The sequence below is a fragment of the Corylus avellana genome, chromosome ca5, assembly GCF_901000735.1.
Source record: "Corylus avellana chromosome ca5, CavTom2PMs-1.0".
Taxonomy (NCBI): Eukaryota; Viridiplantae; Streptophyta; class Magnoliopsida; order Fagales; family Betulaceae; genus Corylus; species Corylus avellana.
Genome location: NC_081545.1, coordinates 7,744,352 through 7,757,526, shown reverse-complemented (window position 1 = coordinate 7,757,526; position 13,175 = coordinate 7,744,352). Strand labels below are relative to the sequence as shown.

At 34.1% G+C, this 13,175-nt stretch overlaps 1 pseudogene; it reads right to left on the bottom strand.

The window, feature by feature from the left end:
* The window catches only part of LOC132181702 (uncharacterized), a 68,328-nt pseudogene that overhangs the window by 16,912 nt on the left and 38,241 nt on the right, over positions 1 to 13,175 (bottom strand).

Here is a 13,175-nt window from a genome sequence, read left to right as displayed (position 1 = left end):
AGCCGTTGGTGTTGATTGTATTTCCATGTGGGAACGATTTCCTTGTTGAGTGTGGGTTGGTTCATTAAGTTGCAGCTGATCATGTAGATTTTCCAACTTATCAAAATCCCTAGAACTAGAAATTAAAGATTGGTGTATTTTACTTTTAAGGCCTCCAGCCTCCTTACAGCTACGTCTAAATCCTGAAAGATATAAGCTAACGAATCCCTTATTCAAGTTACTTGAGCTATTAAATCTAAATAAAGTTGAAAGTTGATTCAACTCAATGTTGTGATACTTATTCACTTTTGTTGTGCTCTTTGTGGAATTTACCTGCTACTATTTTTTGTAATTTTGATTTGTAGGTTGTTTCCCTTGTTTTTTGCTTTGTGAGAAGTTGTTTCCTCTGTTTTCTTTGTAAGGGGTTGTGTCCCTTGACTGAACCGTGTGAATACTTGTAGTCACCACTTATGCGCGCAGCATTCACGTTCACCTAGCCAAATTAACTTTTTAACTAATTTAACTATATATCATTGTAGTGAAAACTCATAAGGAATACTACATCCGACTTTTTAATTTGGGAAAGCTTTTTTTTGAGTTATGTAGTACTCAACAATATATATATATATATATATATATATATATATATATATTTGTTCTCCATTCTCTCATCTCAAATGGATTTGAAGTGGTGGCCTATCTTGGGTGGCTGAAGCCACCCCCAGGCCCAACTGGGGTGGTCGGTTACCCCTTAATTTTTTTTATTTATTTATTTTTTTTATTATTTTTTTTTAATTTGGGATGGGGGCATTTTGAGGAAAAAAAAAGAAGTCAGAATAGTCGAATTGCAATAATTTAGAAGTTTGAGGGGGTCAAGTGTCACGTTTTAAACATTTGACGTCAAAGTGCAAATGAGTGTATAGTTCAAGGGGGTAAAATGTATTTTTTTTCCTAATAATAATAAAATGAAGCAGAGAGAGATTTAATTAGATAAAGGGATGAGGGGTGTTTCAAAAGGTAAATTTTCTAGTTAAAATAGAAAAAAAATAAAGGGATAAGGGATGAAGTCCAATTATTATTATTTATTATTATTGTTATTATTATTATTATTACCCACTTGGACAGCTCATGTTCACATGGCTAGTTCTGACTGGTAAAATTTTGTATTCTTTATCCTTTTTTTTTTTTTTCACTTTTAATTTCAAGTAGAACTACACCAAAGCTAAAAACATTTGATTTAATTAAGAAAAATCCATCAATTACATATTCCGGAGACATATGGCCGCTGCATGCCAACATTTATCATTGGATATGGAAATTGAATAATCTTTCTGTCAACAGAATTTGGGGATTTAAAATTATGCTACAGTGTATAGTAAACTTACTAAGTTCCAATTAGTCGGGTTGTGTTTGTTCTAGTTTCTTCGCCTCTAAATATCTTTGCAAAGCCAAAGTCAGATATTTTGGGGTTCATATTCTCGTCTAGACAAATGTTGCTGGTTTTTAGATCTATGTGGATGACCCTCAATCTGGAGTCATGATGAAGGTAAACAAGCCCACAAGCTATTCCAAAAATTATTTTGAAGCGCATCTGCCGGTCCAAACATATGTGTAGCTTTTGATCTTGCAAGTTTTCATTTTCCATTCAAAGAACCGTTTCAACAACAATAACAATAAATCAGTTTTTACTCAAACTATATATATATTAAGCATGTTTGGGTTGTGGTAAGGAGCTTAAAAAGTAATTTTAGTATCTAAAAAGTTGTGCCAAACAAAGAGTTCATATGTTTGGTAAAAAGTTTCAAAAACACTTGTTTGATTTTGCGTTTATCCTAAAATAATATTAACAATTTTTTTGATAAGTTATTCTTTATACTTTAGAATTTAGGCAATAGTCATCAATAGATTTTTGCCATTCAAGTATGTTATTTGTTATTATTTGTTTTCTATTTTAACTGTACCTTATATATTATAATAAAAATATTGTTGGAAAATTGGCTCATATTAGTGTGGGGCCACATGTTGGATGTGTTTTGTTTCTTGGCACATTATAATAAATTGAATGAAAAGTAAAGCTGGAGCATAAATCGGTGGAAATCCACACTTTCTGTGGATATATGTTGAACATGGTAATTCGCTTATATTAGTCAAATGGGAAGATTTATTTGGTTGCTCTTTTATCAAAAGAGATGGACCCATATGTCATCCACCATAGAGAAGACTTTTGTTGATTGTTAGGCAATTGTGGCTTTTGCACCGAATGAAGTTGCTGAAATGGGGTTTAGTGCTTTGTCCATTTGTATTTATTAGTGCTTTGTCCATTTGTATTTGTTAGTGCTTTGTACATTTGTTCCACCGAATGAAGACTTATTGCATCAAAGGAAGTGCTTTGTCTGCAACAATACTTCTTTCATATGAGAATGAGGTTTGTTTGAGGAACTAATAGGAGAGAGGCAAAAAGATATCTCACTTGTGATTCTCACAATTTGTTTTGGTCACACGGTGACTTGGAGATTTTAGAGTATTTATTCTCTTTTATGTAATTCTCTTTTATGTGAGAATGAGATTTGGGTGCATTAGACTTTTGAGTTTGAGTGGTTTTGTTTGTACTACTCTTTGTACTCCACTTTTATTTATAAAATTTCTCCTAGATTGTCTGTGCTAGTAGATGTAAGCTTGTTAGGCCGAACCACTTAAATTTTGGTGTCTAATGTGGTTGTGGTATTTTTCTTATTTTGCACTTTTTTGCTTCTTTTGTGATCTAGATTTGTATTTGGCACAAGAAATTGGTATCAGAGCCCAGATGTTTATTTTGTGGAATGAAAACTACAAAATTTGAAGTAGAAAACTTTGATGGTCATAATAGTTTCATCCTTTGGTGAATCAAGATGCGTGCTTTGTTGCAACAATAAGGATTGGCGAAGGTTTTGGAACCATTCGAGGATAGAATTGGTATTAAAGCAATTGATGAAATTGAGGAACGTGGAGAATTTGAAGAAAAAGCCCACAGAATAATTTTGTTCTCTTTTAGATGGAGTTTTGAGAGATGTTGCCGATGAAGAAACTGCAGCTGGACTTTAGTAAAAGTTAGAAAATTTGTAAATGAAGAAGTTTCTCACTAACCGTTTATTTCTAAAACAACGGTTATATACCCTCATGATGCAGGAAGGTACGCCTCTTTGTGATCATCTTGATGAATTTAACAAAATTCTTATGGATTTGAAAAAATATTGATATTAAAGTTGATAATGAGGATCAAGCCCTTAATTTTATTATGTTCACTACCTGCGTCATTTGATAATTTTATTAATTTAATGTTGTATTGTAGAAATACCATTTCCTTAACTGATGTTAAATCTGTTTTGAATTCTATGGAGCTGAGGACAAGATTGAACGGAAAAGGTAGTGACAATCAGGCACAAGGTCTATTTGTTAGGAGTCGTTCGGAAAATTCCTCTAATTTTAGAGGTCGGTTCAGTGATAAAGACTCAGATAGAGGAGATCAATAACAGTCTAACTCAAAGAGCAAAGCTAAGTGTTACTATTGCAAAATGTTTGGGCATTACAAATCCGAATGTCTAAGGCTGAAAAAGAAAGAGGAAGGTGATAAGGAAAGTTTATCTTCTGTGGCTAGTGTTGTTGAAGAAAATGTTGAGGATTCAGAATTTGTCCTCATAGTTACCATTTCTAATAGTCGTTTTTATGACAAGTGGGTCCTTTATACTCCATATACTGCTCATATGTCCCCTAAAAATGATTGGTTTATTAATTATGAGTTAGTCAATGGTGGTTTAGTTTTGATGGGAAATGATGTCACCTGCAAGATTATTGGTGTTGGTGTAGTCAGAATAAGGATGCACGACGGGATTGTTAGGATTTTGAAGAATGTTCAACACAGATTTGAATAAAAATCTTATTTTATTGGGCACTTTGTGAAAAACGTTGTGCCAGACTCCAAAAACTTGTTTATTACAATTTATGCAGAATTAATACTATGAAGCAATAAACAATTTAATCACCTAAAATATATAAAGCAATAAAAAGGCAGACACAGATATTTTGGTTACAAAAAGGAAACCTTTTAGAAACCGATCTAAAAGTAAAACCTCTCCGGAGCAGCCAAACCCAAGAAATCACGATCAAAAGATTATCCAGAGATTACAGACACTAGGAACACTTACAACCCTTTGCAAGACCTTGGCTCTGTAAGATCGACAAGCTTACAACTCGTCTCCTTACTCACAATCTTCTTCAACGTGATTCTCCTTTACCAGACTCTTCCGATAGACTTGTCAACCGTAGATTTATCAAAGGAATAACTAAAACTCTAAGAGATTCAATTTAACGCTCACCACATATGATCTCTCTTAGCACAGCCTCCGACGAACTCTTTGGGGGTGAAAATCCGTGCCTCACTCTTCTATAATGATGTATATATATCAGTACATTTAACTCTAGACCTGGGCCCACTAAAAACATGTTTTTGGGCATAATAGGTATGGGGTGTCCGGATAGGTTAATGGGCTCTCCGGACACAGCCTTGCGGAGCAAAAATAAGGTTTTTGGAATTGCAGTCCGGACACGGGGAAGACCTATCCGGACTCGGCATGCAATGAGTGAAACAGCATTCTGAAAATGCTGTCCAATCTTGATCAACAGCTCCGTTCGATGGGCGTTTGTGGTCCGATTGAGCTGAAATTTTGTAGAAACGTTCATGACATATGAATATACATTATGAACAGTGGAGATTGGATTCTGAGCATTCTATATCAGTGTTTGAGCTCGTGAACAGTAGTTTCTCCATTTTGGAACTGAATTAAGCCAACACAAGAACTAACACTTTGTACCCCCCTAGATACATGTTTTGCGGTGAATGTGGAGTTATTCAGGTGAAAAAAGGCTCATTGGTTGTGACGGAAGGTAACAAAGTTGATGATTTCTATTTTCTTCAAGATAGTATGGTGACAGATTCAATTGATGTGTCTTCTTAAGTTCAAGAGGTGCTTGGATTTGATTGCTTTTGTAGCTTGTGATTGCCCGTGTAGATATTGGAGGAGATGTTATGTAGAGTTTTGTATTGAAGACTTGATGAAATTCAAGCCTAGGTGGAGTGCAATAGTAAAGTGGTGAATATTCACTGAGGTGGAGAATTGTTGAAAAATTGGCTCATATTAGTATGGGGCCACGTGTTGGATGTGTTTTGTTTTTTGGCACCTTATAATAAATTGAATGGAAAGTAATGCTGGAGCATAAATCGGTAGAAATCCACACTTTCTGTGGGTATATGTTGAATATGGTAATTGGCTTATATTAGTCAATTGGGAAGATTTATTTGGCTGCTCTTTTATCAAAAGAGATGGACCCATATGTCTTCCTCCACTCCACAGTGAAGACTTTTGTTGATTGTTAGGAAATTGTGGCTTTTGCACCGAATGAAGTTGCTGAAATGGGGTTTAGTGCTTTGCCCATTTGTATTTATTAGTGCTTTGTCCATTTGTTCCACCGAATGAAGACTTACTGCGTCAATGGAAGTGCCTTGTCTGCAACAATACTTATTTCCTATAAGAATGAGGTTTGTTTGAGGAACTACTAGGAAAGAGGCAAGAAGATATCTCACTTGTGATTCTCACAATTTGTTTTCGTCGCGCGGTGACTTAGAGATTTTAGAGTATATTTACTCTATTTTATGTATTTTTTTTTTTTTTTTTTTTTTTTTTTTTTTTGTGTGTGTGAAGGTGAAATTTGGGCGTATTGAGCTTTTGGGTTTGAATGGTTTTGTTTGTACAACTCTTTGTACTCCACTTTTGTTAGTGAATTTCTTTTGGATTGTCTCTACACATGGATGTAAACTTGTTGGGCTGAACCACTGATGCAGATTGAGTCCCTAGTACTGCGATCGAGCGCACACTGGACTGTGATCAAGTGCCCGGTCCCTAGAACTGCGATTGGTCGCTCCTGTGCCTGCAATCGAGCGCATGCGGGAGATATTATGTTATTTTTTCGCCTTTTTTTAGCTTAAACCGATTTTATGTTGTTATTTTATTAGTTTTAAGGTTTTGGAAGTATTTATGTCATATTTTATTAGGTTTAGAGTTTTGGGCTATAAATATATACATATTGTAAGAATTCAATAACCCACATGAAAAACTGTTACGACTATTAATGGTGTAAGGTTACCTAATCCCATTCTTTAAACTCTTAGTTAATTAAGAGAAGCAGTTTCATATATTGTATAACTTCTACTTTGATGGGAAGTGGAGTTATTGAATGAATAAAGGAAACCGGTTCTCTCTCTACCCTATAAATATGCACAATCTCCATCATCTTTGTGCATCTTAAGTGGGTCAAGTGAGATAAACCATTTCCTAGTGTGTGGGTCTTCAGAAGATTTCATTGCTATGGATTCTGGTATGTTTCTTTCATTTATTTATAGTGAAAATCATGATAGTTAAGATCTAGAAAGAGATAGAATTTATGTCAATATAAATTTTTTACATGTGATATCATAGCCTTAATTGTAACTTTCATGTTTTTCCATTAAGAAATATGTATGAGTTTTACATTATTCATATTCTCACGCAAATCTCTTAGAATTTATTTGTAGTTATTGTGTGATCTTTTGAATTTGTCATCTGTACATATACACACTGAGCCAACTGGATGCAAAACGGTTTATGATTTGATTTTGTCGCATGATTTTGTGGGAACTGTAACATCCGTATACTATGGATAATTTAATGTGTTAACATTTATTTCTATAGATCTATTATATCTATACCCATATTAACACCTCTGACACATACAAAGTTCATTTCACCGTTTAGGAAAAACATCACTCGTGTTTTTCATTATTTGTTTGTGCTCCTGTTAAACTGTTATCAAGTTGCACAATTAACGCATGGCTATTATTTATGTGTGTTTAATATTTTGTCTTTTAATGACAATACTTTCGGTTGAGTACTTTTGGATATGGCAAATTCTTTTATGAATATTGGTATGCACAGTTTATGAAGATCTTTTGTAGCAAGTTATATACATTGGCAATATACGTTTTGTCTTTAAAATATTGATTGTTTTATTTCATGTGTTATTTTCTTGTTGGTTATAAACATGAATATTTATGTCAATCAATGTTAAAAGCATACTATTATTATTATTCGTCTTGCATTGTTATTGTTTCGAATTGAGATCTATATTATGAATAGTTTGGTGATCACCAAAGTGACCCAACTAGAATGATTCATAGATTTCAAGTCGTATGTTTGAAACTTAATACCTATATCCCACGTATTAAGACAATGACATTGCAAATTTTTACAGTTTTTTAATCACATGAATCTTTTGGATTGACCCAAAGGTGCACCACCTTTCAAGTGATTGATAAACTGAGATAGGATAATTAATGTGCATTCTTAATTGAGAATTGGAACCGAATACCCAAAGGTAACGAACCTATCGAATTACGGATGCATTATTAATTATTCTTATAGGTGAAAAGGAATCACCATAATGATCATATATATATATATATTTAGTATATCGTAATTTCCACCCAAAGGTGAATTGCGGTAGTACTACTTAAAATATTATTTTATGTTTGATAACTCATAGCATTAATATGGTGAGCATTTATTTTATTGCAGTGTCAGTTCCTATTTCGCTACATTCGCATGTTTCATCTGTTCCGATTCTTAATGGAACAAATTTCTCTAACTGGTCTGAACAAGTTTAGTTTCATTTTGGTGTTCTGGATCTTGATTTGGCACTCTGGACTGAGAAACCGCCTGCTATTACTGATTCAAGCAGTGCGGAAGAAGAGGCATTATACATGTCTTGGGAAAGATTGAACATTATGTTTATGCGAATGAGCATAGCGAATAATATTAAGTCAACACTTCCTAAATGTGATAGTGCTAAAGAATTCTTTACAACTGTGGAAGAACGTTTCCGTTCAGCTGACAAGTCTCTTGCTGGGACATTGATGGCTAAACTTACCACCATGAAATTTGATGGTACATGTGGGATGCATGAGCATATCCTTGAAATGACAAATCGAGTTGCTAAATTAAAGGCTCTTGGGATGAATGTGGATGAATTTTTTCTTGTGCAATTTATCTTGAATTCCTTGCCTTCTCAATATGGGCCATTTCAAATTCATTACAACACTATTAAAGATAAGTGGAATGTAAATGAATTGGCTAGTATGCTTGTTCAAGAAGAGGCAAGGCTTAAGCAACAAGGATATCATTTTATTCATCTTGTAACTCATGGAGCCAAAAAGAAGTGGAAGAAGCCTAAAAAGGGCAAAAAGATAGAGTCACCTAAAGTTAATGGACCTCCTCAAGTAATTGAGGTTCATCAAAAGGAACTAAATAGTGTTAAGTGCCATTTCTGCAGAAAGTTTGGGCATGTTCAGAAAGATTTCCTCAAACGTAAGGCATGGTTCGAAAAGAAAGGCAAGCCTTTAGCTTGCGTATGTTTCGAATCAAATCTTACTGCTGTTCCTTCCAATACTTGGTGGATTGACTCAGGTTCTACTGTTCATGTTTCTAATTCGATGCATGGGAAATGGGGTTAAAGTTCAAGATGTTGCCATCGGAACCTTTCGTTTGTTTCTAGATACTGGTTGTTACCTAGATTTGTTTCAGACTCTTTATGTTCCTTCTATTTCTCGAAATTTGGTTTCTTTATCTAGCCTTGATCTTGATGGTTCTTCCTTTACATTCCGCAATAAAAGATTCAATTTATTTAAAAACACCTCTTTCATTGGTTCAGGGAATCTATGTAATGGTCTTTATAAATTGAATCTTAATAGTCATTTTGCTGAAAGCCTTCTAACTCTGCATCATAATGTTGGAACTAAACGTAGCCTGATTAATGAAAATTCTTCCATCTTGTGGCACAAAAGACTAGGTCATATATCCAGAAAAAGATTAGAAAGATTAGTAAAAGATGAGATTCTTCCGAATCTAGATTTTACTAATTTTGGTGTGTGTGTGGATTGTATTAAGGGAAAACAAACCAAACACACAAAGAAAGGTGCTACAAGAAGTGGAGGACTTCTTGAAATTGTCCATACAGACATTTGTGGACCTTTTGACTCACCATCTTTTAGTAGAGAAAAATATTTTATCAACTTTATTGATGATTTTTCATGTTATTGTTATATCTATTTGTTGCATGAAAAATCTCAAGCAGTAAATGCTTTGGAGGTATACATTACTAAGGTTGAAAGACAATTAGATAGAAAAGTGAAAGTTGTCATATCAGATAGAGGTGACGAGTATTATGGAAGGTATGATGGATTGGGTCAATGCCCTGGCCCATTTGCTAAACTCCTTGAAAAGCATGGCATTTGTGCACAATACACTATGCTAGGTACGCCTCAGCAAAATGGAGTAGTTGAAAGGCGTAATCGTACTCTAATGGATATGGTTAGGAGTATGTTAAGTAATTCCTCTTTACCCATTTCATTGTGGATGGAAGTCCTTAAGACCGTTGTATATTTATTGAATAGAGTCCCTTCTAAAGCAGTTCCAAAGACTCCTTTTGAACTATGGACTGGAAGGAAACCAAGTTTAAGACACCTGCATGTTTAGGGTTGTCCTGTAGAGGCTAGAATTTAAAATCCACATGAAAAGAAATTGGATTTGAAAACCATTAGTGGTTATTTTATTGGTTATCCAGAAAAATCCAAAGGGTATAGGTTTTACTGTCCTACACATAGTACAAAAATTGTTGAACCCGGTAATGCCAGATTCCTTGAGAATGGTGAAATTAGTGGGAGTGATAAATCACAAAATGTGGTTATTCAAGAAGTTAGGGTAAAAGTCCCACTACCCATAACTTCTAAAGAAGCCGTTGTTCCTACAATTGTACAATCATTTGACAATATTGAACAACAAGTTATTGATCAATCACTCCATGAAGAGATTATCACCAATGAACCAATTATAGAAGAATCACAACGAATAGCATTAAGAAGGCCTCAAAGAGAACGAAGATCCGTTATTTCAGGTGATTATGCTGTTTATTTACAAGAATCTGATTTTGATATAGGGACAAGTAAGGATTCGGTTTCATTTTCACAAGCCATTGAAAGTAATGATTCTGTTAAATGGATTGATGCCATGAATGATGAGTTGAAATCAATGGACCAAAATAAATTCTGGGATCTCGTTGAATTGCCTGAAGGATATAAGACAATCGGGTGTAAATGGGTCTTCAAGATCAAGCGCGACTCACATGGCAATATCGAACGATATAAAGCTAGGCTTGTGGCCAAAGGTTTTACTCAGAGAGGAGGCATTGATTATAAGGAGACATTCTCTCCTGTGTCTAAGAAGGACTCACTTAGAATCATTAAGGCTTTGGTAGCTCGTTATGATTTAGAGTTGCATCAAATGGATGTGAAAACTGAATTTTTGAATGGGAGTTTAGAGGAAGAAGTCTATATGGACCAACCTGAAGGTTTCTCAATAAAGGAAAAAGAGCACATGGTTTGCAAATTAAATAAGTCAATATATGGACTTAAACAAGTTTCCAGACAATGGTATCTTAAGTTCAATGATACCATTACTTCCTTCGGTTTTAAGGAAAACACTGTTGATCGGTGTATATACTTGAAGGTTAGTGGGAGCAAGTTTATGTTCCTAATTCTATATATTGATGACATTTTGCTTGCTAGTAGTGATCTTGGTTTATTGTATGAAACCAAGAAATTTCTCTCTAAGAACTTTGAAATGAAAGATATAGGTGAGGCAACCTATGTGATAGGAATAGAAATATTCTGAGATCGATCACGTGGATTGTTAGGGTTGTCTAAAAAACAATATATTGAAAGAGTTTTAGAGAGATTTAGCATGGAGAACTGTTTAGCTAGTGTTGCTCCAATTCAAAAGGGGGATAAGTTCAGTCTCATGCAATGTCCACAGAATGAATGGGAACGTAAACAAATGGAAAGAATTCCTTATGCTTCAATGGTAGGAAGCTTGATGTATGCACAGACGTGCACTAGGCCATACATCAGTTTTACAGTTGGTATGTTGGGCAGATACCAAAGCAATCCTGGAATGGATCATTGGAAAGCTGCAAAGAAAATGATGAGGTACTTACGAGGAACAAAAGATTACATGTTCACTTTTAAAAGATCTAATCACTTAGAGGTGATTGGCTACTCTGATTCAGACTTTTCCGGATGTGTTGATAGTAGAAAATCAACTTTTGGTTATCTATTTTTGTTAGCTGGAGGAGCAATCTCATGGAAAAGTGCAAAACAGACCATCATTGCTTCATCCACAATGGAAGCTGAATTTGTGACATGCTTTGAGGCCACTATTCATGGCTTATGGTTGCGAAACTTTATTTCAGGACTTGGAACTGTCGTCACTATTGCCAAGGCATTGAAAATTTATTGTGATAATTTTGCAGCTGTGTTTTTCTCCAAGAACAACAGATGTTCTAATGGTGCTAATTAAACATATGGAGATTAAATATTTTGTCGTTAAGGAGGAAGTTCAAAAACAAAGAGTGTCTATAGAACATATTAATACAGAGCTCATGATTGCAGATCTATTAACAAAAGGGTTACCACCAAAGACATTTAAGGAACACGTTAACAAAATGGGTCTTAATTGTAACCCGTTGTGCCCATAATGTTTATGGATTGCATAATGTTTGTTTATGTTATTAGACATTTTTAAGATCTCATTAAATATGTTTATGATTCTTTCCTGTTTTCCATTTTGTATGTACATATAAGATTGGATGAATGACAACAGGAATAGTCTTTGACAACAGACATTTTTGTTGGACCATTTAGACAATACTTGTCATTTATGAATCATGGTTAAACAAGTTGTTAGTGTTGTAGTACATGGAAGGGACTATGTCGCCTTTTGATGTACAACCGCCATGACTCACACTAGTAGGTTGTTTGATTGTGGTATTTATGATGACCAAATTAAAGTAAGGCTGGATTAGATTTTTTGCACGCCTAATGTTAACCTTATTAGAGTCAAACAGTATTAGTCATGTGGGCTAAGTGGGAGAATGTAAGAATTCAATAACCCACATGAAAAACTATTACGACTATTAATGGTGTAAGGTTACCTAATCCCATTCTTTAAACTCTTGTATAACTTCTACTTTGATGGGAAGTGGAGTTATTGAATGAATAAAGGAAACCGGTCCTCTCTCTACCCTATAAATATGTACAATCTCCATCATCTTTGTGCATCTTAAGTAGGTCAAGTGAGAGAAACCATTTCCTAGTGTGTGGGTCTTCAGAAGATTTCATTGCTATAGATTCTGGTATGTTTCTTTCATTTACTTATAGTGAAAATCATGATACTTAAGATCTAGAAAGAGATAGAATTTATGTCAATATAAATTTTTTACACATATAACCTCAAGAGAAAGGGAGTAGTTGTTTATTATTGATTTTGATTAATGAAAATACTCAGAATTGAGTTTATTCCTCTTTTTCTTTTAAACTTTAGATAGAATCTATTGTTTTTAGAAGAATTCTTAAATCATTGATAGAATCAAGATCTAAAATTACTTATTCGCTGCTTTATTGTTGTTCTTCATTGCAACCTACCAAGTCAGGTTGTATCAACCACTTAAATCTTGGTGTCTTGTGTGGCTGTGCTATTTTTCTTATTCTACACTTTTATGCTTCTTTTATAATCTTGGCTCAACAAACATAGTATTAAAAAAAAAAAGAGGTTTATTAGTCATTGCATTTTATTATTTTAGTTTCGCGCTTAATAAAACAAATTTGTGCCTCCGGCTTCGCTTCCTCGTCAGCAATTTTCATTATTTTGCACTTCAATTTGTCTATCACTACAAAAAACAAAATTTTTGCTGACTTACATTTTCTGACGTGTCAGGTGGTCTGACACGTCAAAAAATCCTCATGACGGGTCGATTTTGACGTATCTCAGGCGTTAAGATTATGGGTGTCAGAAACGGAAAATTTCTTGGCACGTCAGAAAATTTTTTTTGACGTGTCACTTTTTGACACTTCAGTAAATGTTTTTAATTAAAGAAAAAATTTTAAAAATGAAAATTATTTTTTTTTAATAATTTTAAATTTCCTGACGTGTCAAAATTGACACGTCAGGAATTTAAAAATTATTTAAAAAAAATATTTTTTTTTTAAATTTTTTCTGAATTTTTTTTTTCAATTAATT